Source organism: Oratosquilla oratoria, chromosome 23, assembly GCF_046742065.1.
Source record: "Oratosquilla oratoria isolate Oo_2021 chromosome 23, ASM4674206v1, whole genome shotgun sequence".
Classification (NCBI taxonomy): domain Eukaryota; kingdom Metazoa; phylum Arthropoda; class Malacostraca; order Stomatopoda; family Squillidae; genus Oratosquilla; species Oratosquilla oratoria.
In genome coordinates this window covers 39,080,252-39,087,751 of record NC_134799.1, presented here as the reverse complement: position 1 = coordinate 39,087,751, position 7,500 = coordinate 39,080,252, and the positions used below count along the sequence as shown (strand labels likewise).

Here is a 7,500-nt window from a genome sequence, read left to right as displayed (position 1 = left end):
AAGAAGAGAGAGAGGAGATTTGATAGCTATTTACAGAATCATGAAAGGCATAGAAATTATTGATAGAGAGAATCTGATAAAATGGGATGATAGAAATACAAGAGGGCACGGAAAGAAAATCAAGAAAGATAGCTATAGAAGAGATATGAAAAACAGCTTTCCTCACATAGTAATAGACAGTTGGAACAAGTTAGATGAGAAAGTGGTGTGTGCAAAAACAATACATGAATTTAAAAATAGTTTAGATATAATGAGATATGAAGACGGGACACCACGAGCATAGCTCCCCTTCCCGTAAAATACAACTAGGTACAACTAGGTAAATACACACACACACACACTCGACGGAGCCTTGGTAGCTTTCGCGGCCACTACAACGGCGGTCAGGGTTCGAATCCCGCCCAGGGCTGAAGTATTTTCAGTGTTGCTACGCTACGAGTAGTTGCTCCAACTCTCGTGGGCGGGGAGTTGTGTGTGTGTGTGCGCGCGTGTAAGTTCACAGCATTACCCATAGATCGGTCATATATGAGGTCTGAGGTCTCTTCCGAGAGGGAAATAGCTGTCGATCACGAGTCCAACACATGATCCAAAACCATGGACACACACACATACACACACAAACACGCACACACACGCGCGCGTCTCGTGGCGCAGTTGGTTGAGTCCCCGGCTGCCACAGCGGCGGTCCGGGTTCGAATCTCGTCCAAGGCTGAAATAATTTCAGTATCGCTGCACTGCGGGTTGTTACTCCAACTTTCGTGGGCGAGGAGTTGGGTGTGTGTGTGAATGTAAGGTCATAGTATTACCCATAGATCGGTCATACATGAGCTCTGAGCTCTCTTCCGGGAGGGAAATAGCTGTCGCTCACAAGTCCAACACGTGATCCAAGACCATGGTGAATCACACACACACACACACACACACGACAATGGTGGATCACGTACACACACGCAAGACCATGGTGAATCACAGACACACATACACGCACACATTACGTCAACACACATACACGCACACATTACGTCAGGTTTCATCATCTGTGGGTGCTGCCATCTGGATCTTTTTGTCCACGGGCCTCCATGAAAATTTTTCCTCGTTCCCCTCCATCCAAACCGCTTCTCAGAACCACTGACTACCCCGCTACCCAACCCCTCCCTCTCTCGTCGGGGGTACACGTGTCTGTTCACCTTTTGCATTCCACCGCCAGCTCTTCGATCACCAGGTCAGCAGTGCATTCGCTCTGTGTAGCAAGTGGTTTGATATTTCGTTCTCTTGGGTGAGTAGCAAAGCCTGTTATGTACATTGGGGAGTGAGGTGGGGGGAGGTTTGTATGCATTTTGTTTTATTTCATTTTATTTATGTTGTTACTATTATTATTATTATTATCATTATTATTATTATCATTATTATTATTATTATATATTTCTATTTGTTTGATTTTTTTTTTTTCATTTTTTGCGAGGGTTACTGTTACACTCCACCTATTCCATGGTATATTTTTTGTATCACATGAAGAATCTTCATCCCAGACTTCGATAGAGTGATAGTTCTTCCTGGGTTTACGATTCTTCGGTTGTATAAGTTGATGACAGTAAGCATAACCCTCATTCAACCTAACCTAATCTTTATTCCACTGTTGATATATATTCGGCGCAATGGGGTGACAGTTGTTCAGATGGTATCTCATGGGGTGACGATTCTTCGTGTGGGCGCTCTGTGGTAACAATTCTTCATGTGATCCTATTTTTGAATTGGTTCTCACATATAAATTTTATTCGTCTGAAGGAAAAGCTCTCCAGACTATCAAACATTAATGCACTGATGCATTTGAGACAAAATTAACTTTAGTGCGATTTGCACAATGATATTCAACCTGTAGATTGAGCATACTTAATCAAACTGGTGTGGTGAACATCATGGTAGGGAATTGACCTTAGATGAAAGTTTAATGGAGGCTTAGTTCACTACGGTTGGAGGGCAGGATATATAAGATGGGGGAGAGGGAGATTTGTGGGTTTAGTGGAAGGAAAGAATGAAATGGAAGGAAGTTAGAGTTATAAAAGGTGTGGGGGCAGACGCACTTCCTCGGTATTTTGGGTTGACTAATTAGAGGTTAGGATAGGTAAGATGGGGGAGAGGGAGGTAGGAGAAATTAGGGGTTTTAGTGTAAGGAATAAGCGAGTTGATAGGTAGTTAGAGTTAAGATACATGTGGGGCAAACCAACTTGCTCGGTTATAATTAGTTTTGTTGACTGATTTTTCTAATATAATTTAATCCGCGATAATTAAAAAAATATACGATCAATACATCAATGTTCTGTACAGAGTATGCAAATAAAATTATATATAAATACATTTCATAATACAATGGCCATCCTTGAATGTGATATAATCTTTACAGTATACATTTTGATTACAATAAACGTACAACAATGATCCTACCAAGTTTACAAATTCTATTTACAATAAAGCTATACGCGTGCAGGGGGACACTGCAGCAGTGGCGTCGTGTTGCCACAAAGCTACTCTGGAATGGAAGATTGATACTCCTCTAATTGTAATACATTGGGTTGGGGCGATGCAGGATCCCGTCTTTGTACTTTCATTTGTCAAAAGTAAATGTAACCTTAATCTCATTTATGTTCCCCTGGATTACTTCCTCTTTCAATCCATTCCATGAGTTGACACTACTCTGTGGAAATCTGTACTTCCTTCCATCCATCAGACATACTGTCTCCCTCTTCACGTTCTTTCATCCTGTACTAGCAGGTCATCTCTCGATTTTTTTCTCTCCTATTCCTTTATCTATTCCAAACATAACTATCATATCTCCGTTTTCTCCTTGTTCCTTCAAAATAAGCAATCCAAATCTTTCCAGCCTCTACTCATATGCACAATCATTCATGTAGGAGTAATATGTTTGCATGGAATTTCTGTTTTGTTGTTTCTTTTTCCCTTGGTGCTTTAAGAGGGGTCTAACACGGTCTAATACGGTCTAACGGTTCGTCGAACGCGGTTCGACAGACACGTGTTTAAAGTGATGTGTGAACGGGGTATTTGGTTGTCGAACACGTTGGTTAAACCCCAAATACCCCGTTCACACGTTCACACATCACTTTAAACTAAACGTGTCTGTCGAACCGCGTTCGACGAACCGTCAGACCGTGTAAACCCCCTGCATATTATATTCACGTGTCAATTGTGAAACACTGCAATATATATATATATATATATATATATATATATATATATTGCAGTGTTTCACAATTGACACATGAATATAATATGCAGAAAAAACACTGGTAAATTTTTATGGTTTACTCTGTATCTCAGCCTATCTTTCTCCGAGATTGGGTTTAAGTTTTATTTTACTCGTGTGCCACGGCATTTACGTTACTTCATATATATATATATATATATATATATATATATATATATATATGTGTGTGTGTGTGTGTGTGTGTGTGTGTATATATATGTATATATATATATATATATATATATATATATATATATATATGTATGTATGTATGTATGTGGAGAAAAATGGGAGATCAGCCAGTTGTTGCTGACGAAACTGCACTTGTAATGGGACCAGAGGAAGGATTAAGGAAGTTAATGAGGCAGTTTGGGAAAGTATGCGAAAGAAGGAAGTTGAAGATAAATGTGGGTAAAAGTAGGGTGATGAGATGTACAAGGGGAGAGGATGGCAGTAAATTGGAAGTGAGTATTAAGGGAGAGAGTCTGGAGGAAGTGGATAGCTTTAGATATTTGGATACGAATGTGGCAGGAAAAGAAGGAATGGAGGTGGAGGTAGAATGTAGATTGAGAGAAGCAAGTAAATGCCTCGAGGGATTAAGAAGTGTAATGTTTTCCTTGATTTTTTGACTGGGCTCGGCCAGGAAAATTGAGCCCCTGGTGGCAGGGGCTCAATTTTCCTGGCCGAGCCCCTGGTGGCAGGGGCTCAATTTTCCTGGCCGAGCCCAGTCAAAGAAATCAAGGAAAACATTACACTTCTTAATCCCCTGAGGGATTTACTTGCTTCTCTCAATCTACATTCTACCTCCACCTCCACTCCTTCTTTTCCTGCCACATTCGTATCCAAATACCTAAAGCTATCCACTTCCTCCAGACTCTCTCCCTTAATACTCACTTCCAATTTATTACCATCCTGTCCCCTTGTACATCTCATCACCCTACTTTTACCCACATTTGTCTTCAACTTCCTTCTTTCGCATACTTTCCCAAACTGCCTCATTAACTTCCTTAATCCTTCCTCTGGTCCCATTACAAGTGCAGTTTCGTCAGCAAGCAACAACTGGCTGATCTCCCATTTTTCTCCACATACATACATATATATATATATATATATATATATATATATAAATATATATATATATATATATATATATATATATATATATGTAAACTAACGAGTGTATATGAGTTTGGGGGAATTGCTGTCAATTTTGGTAATAGATGAAGATAGGACATCAATTTTAAACCAAGATATTGGTACATTGCTTCATCTTGTAGACATGAAATACACTCGGAGTGGCCATATCTGTTTTATTATTGAAGAAAAGCTGAAAATACACGAGCCGTAGCCACCTCGCGGCTATTGCATGGACTAACATCTCCACTCGTAAATTTGCTTTAGCTAATAATCGTCCAAGCAAAAATGTAGGAACACGCGTTTTAGCATCACTTTGGTCCAAAGTGCCCATAAGAATTTAAAGTTGCCTCGCGCAAGCTGCGACAGAATTCCTTATAGGGTGATCGCACAGATTTTAGGCCTACATGCCAGACATGGAGGAAAATCCGAGCTTAGTGGAACTGGAACTTGTTTTTCAGTTATGAAACGTGTAATCCCCGTACCTGCCTAAGATAACTCCATAAAGAAATATATTTTACGTTTAAAAGTAGGGTACAAATAATAATTTTGAACCCTAAGAATTTCCAAATTACTTGTGTTGGCCCTCCTCCCATCGTGGAGTTTCTGGGCGAAATTTGGGCTCAGAGAGGAGTTAGTCCCGGTGCGGCGGTCCGGGGTTGAAGGGCGGGTTGGGCTGCCTGCCTGCTTGGAGCCGGGGTTTGGACTCTGCGACCATCCTGTTTTTGTCCTCCTCGTCTATTCTTACTGCTAATCTGGACTGTACACACACGCACACACACACACACACACACACACACACACACACACACACACACACACACACACACACACACACACACACATCATTCCACACGCGAAGGAGGAGGAGGAAGACGAAGAAAAGGAAGGCATGTCTTCTGGAAAGGGTTTTTGGCGGACGTGTGACTCCTTTTGACCATTTTCCAACATGTTCTTGCAATTCTCCACTCTCCCCCCTTCTTCCCCTCTCATTCTCCCTCCTCTACCCCACCATGTCTCCCCGACACGTACACACACACACACACACGCACACAAGTCAGAGAACCGGGGTTCGATTCCCTGGCCGGGCGGAGATAAGTTGGGTTTGTCTCCTTTCACGTGTAGCCCCTGTTCACCTAGCAGCGAGTAGGTACGGGATGTTAGTCATGGAGTTGTGACCTTGCATTCCCGGTGTGTGATGTGTGAGTGGTCTCAGACCTACCCAGAGATCGGCTAATAATGAGCTCTGAGCTCGCTGCCGTAGGATGGTGTCTGGCTGTCTCGACAAGAGGCTGCAGCAGATCCGTGGTGAATACACACACACACATACACACACACACACACACGACTCGGTTGCGCGGTTAGTAGAGTCTCCGACTGTCACTACGGCGGTCCAGGTTCGAATCCTGCCCAGGGCTGAAGATAATTTCAGTATTGCTGCGCTTCGAGTCGTTACTCCAACTCTCGTGGGCGGGGAGATGGGTGTGTGTGTGCGTGTAAGGTCAAAGCATTACCCTTAGATCGGTCATACAAGCTCTGAGCTCTCTTCCGGGAGGGAAATAGCTGTCGATCACGATGTCAAACACGTAATCCAAAGACCAAGGTGAATCACACATACACACACACACACACACACACACACACATACACACTCTCTTCCGGGAGGGAAATATCTGTCGATCACGAGTTAAACACGTGATCCAAGACCATGGTGAATCACACACACACACACATTCACTCTCTCTCTCTCTCTCTCTCTCTGTGTGTATATGTGTGCGCGCGTTTATGTGTATGTGTGTGTGTATGTGTGTGTGTGTGTGACTGGCTGGCTGGCTGGCTGGCCATGGAGATCGCTGTGCATGCCTACCAGTCCCTCGTCAAGGCCGCCTACCGAGCCTCCCGCCTTGGTACTTTAACCGTTCCAAAGATGCCGTCGATGAGCACAATTGTTTCCGTTGAGTGACGCACCTTATCGGTTTTCGTCCCTGTCGATGCCGAGTTATTTTATTCTGGTGTGGGGGTCGAGTCAGGCCACAAAGGGATCTCAAGAATACTTTTGGCGCCCCCCACTCCCAGCTGAATAAAGTCGTCTGGCGTTAGACGCTACAAATGTCCACAGACTACGTCATCGTGGTGAAGGGATCAGTGCAAATTCTCATGGGTGTGTCCGAGTCCTGAGAGGAGGAGGAGGAAGAGAAGGAGGGGGAGGGGGAGAACGAGGATATTGGGGCTAGGAACTTCAGCATCCTCACGAGCAGTAACCTCGGACATGTGAACGAGTAACGAGCAGTCAGTGGGTAGTGAGCGTACAAACATCGCCATCAGGACGCTGCTTACTCGAGGACAGCGTCAGGACACAACGGAGATCGAGTTGGTGTCAAAGGAAAGCTATCTTGTGGCTTGATGCCCCCACCCCCACCCACCCGACTTGGTTGGCCTTTATATCGTTGTTTACGTGTAGTTATCATGTAACAAGCGTAAACCAAACTAATGAAGTGGTGTCCTGATGCTGCCCTTTACCTTTGTTCTAGTCTTACATATTTCAAAGCTGCAAAAACGAAAAAAGTAAATAAATAAAGGAATTCCCTCAGAGGAGCTCTACGGAAAAAAATTAGATCGAAGAGACCATGTCAATTTGAAGTCAAGAATCGATGCATGTCGGGTAGGAGAAGGAATCTTGAAATTTCTTTTTTGAACGAGACTAAATTATTGGGAGATAGAAATTCATCAGGAGGAAGAGGGTTCCAGAGCCTCTCAGTGGAAAGAAAGAAAGACTAAACGTCCCAAACGAATCTTGGAAACGGTGTTATCACAGGAAAGGGTTGAGACATCTGTCTAGTGCGATTGGCAGTTGCCACTGCGTGTAAAGTGCCCCCCCTTAAAGATCAGTATTCTGACACCAGAAATATTGCCTCACTATTTACATGCATTATGGGCCTAGAGGAAATGCTCTTCATTTGCGATGGCGTGTTTGATTTCGAATCCATCATTTTCGTTTAAGCCTACTGTAGATTAACTTGCAGCACCCATCGAGTATTTAGTATTGGTCAACAATATAGAACACCTCTATCCTGAGGAACATAAGAGAAGTCTTAGACGTGGTAAAG

General features: G+C 43.2%; 1 protein-coding gene across 3 annotated transcripts in view; it reads left to right on the top strand.

The window, feature by feature from the left end:
- Window positions 1-7,500, top strand: part of Ldh (Lactate dehydrogenase) — a 68,805-nt gene that overhangs the window by 7,134 nt on the left and 54,171 nt on the right. The window contains exon 1 of one of the 3 annotated variants that reach the window (XM_076207011.1): window positions 1,126-1,276. The exons of the other annotated variants lie outside the window; for them this stretch is intronic. The gene's annotated coding sequence lies outside the window, so the exon portion shown is untranslated. Of the gene's footprint in view, window positions 1-1,125; window positions 1,277-7,500 lie in introns of those variants that run through there. 3 annotated transcript variants of the gene reach the window in all.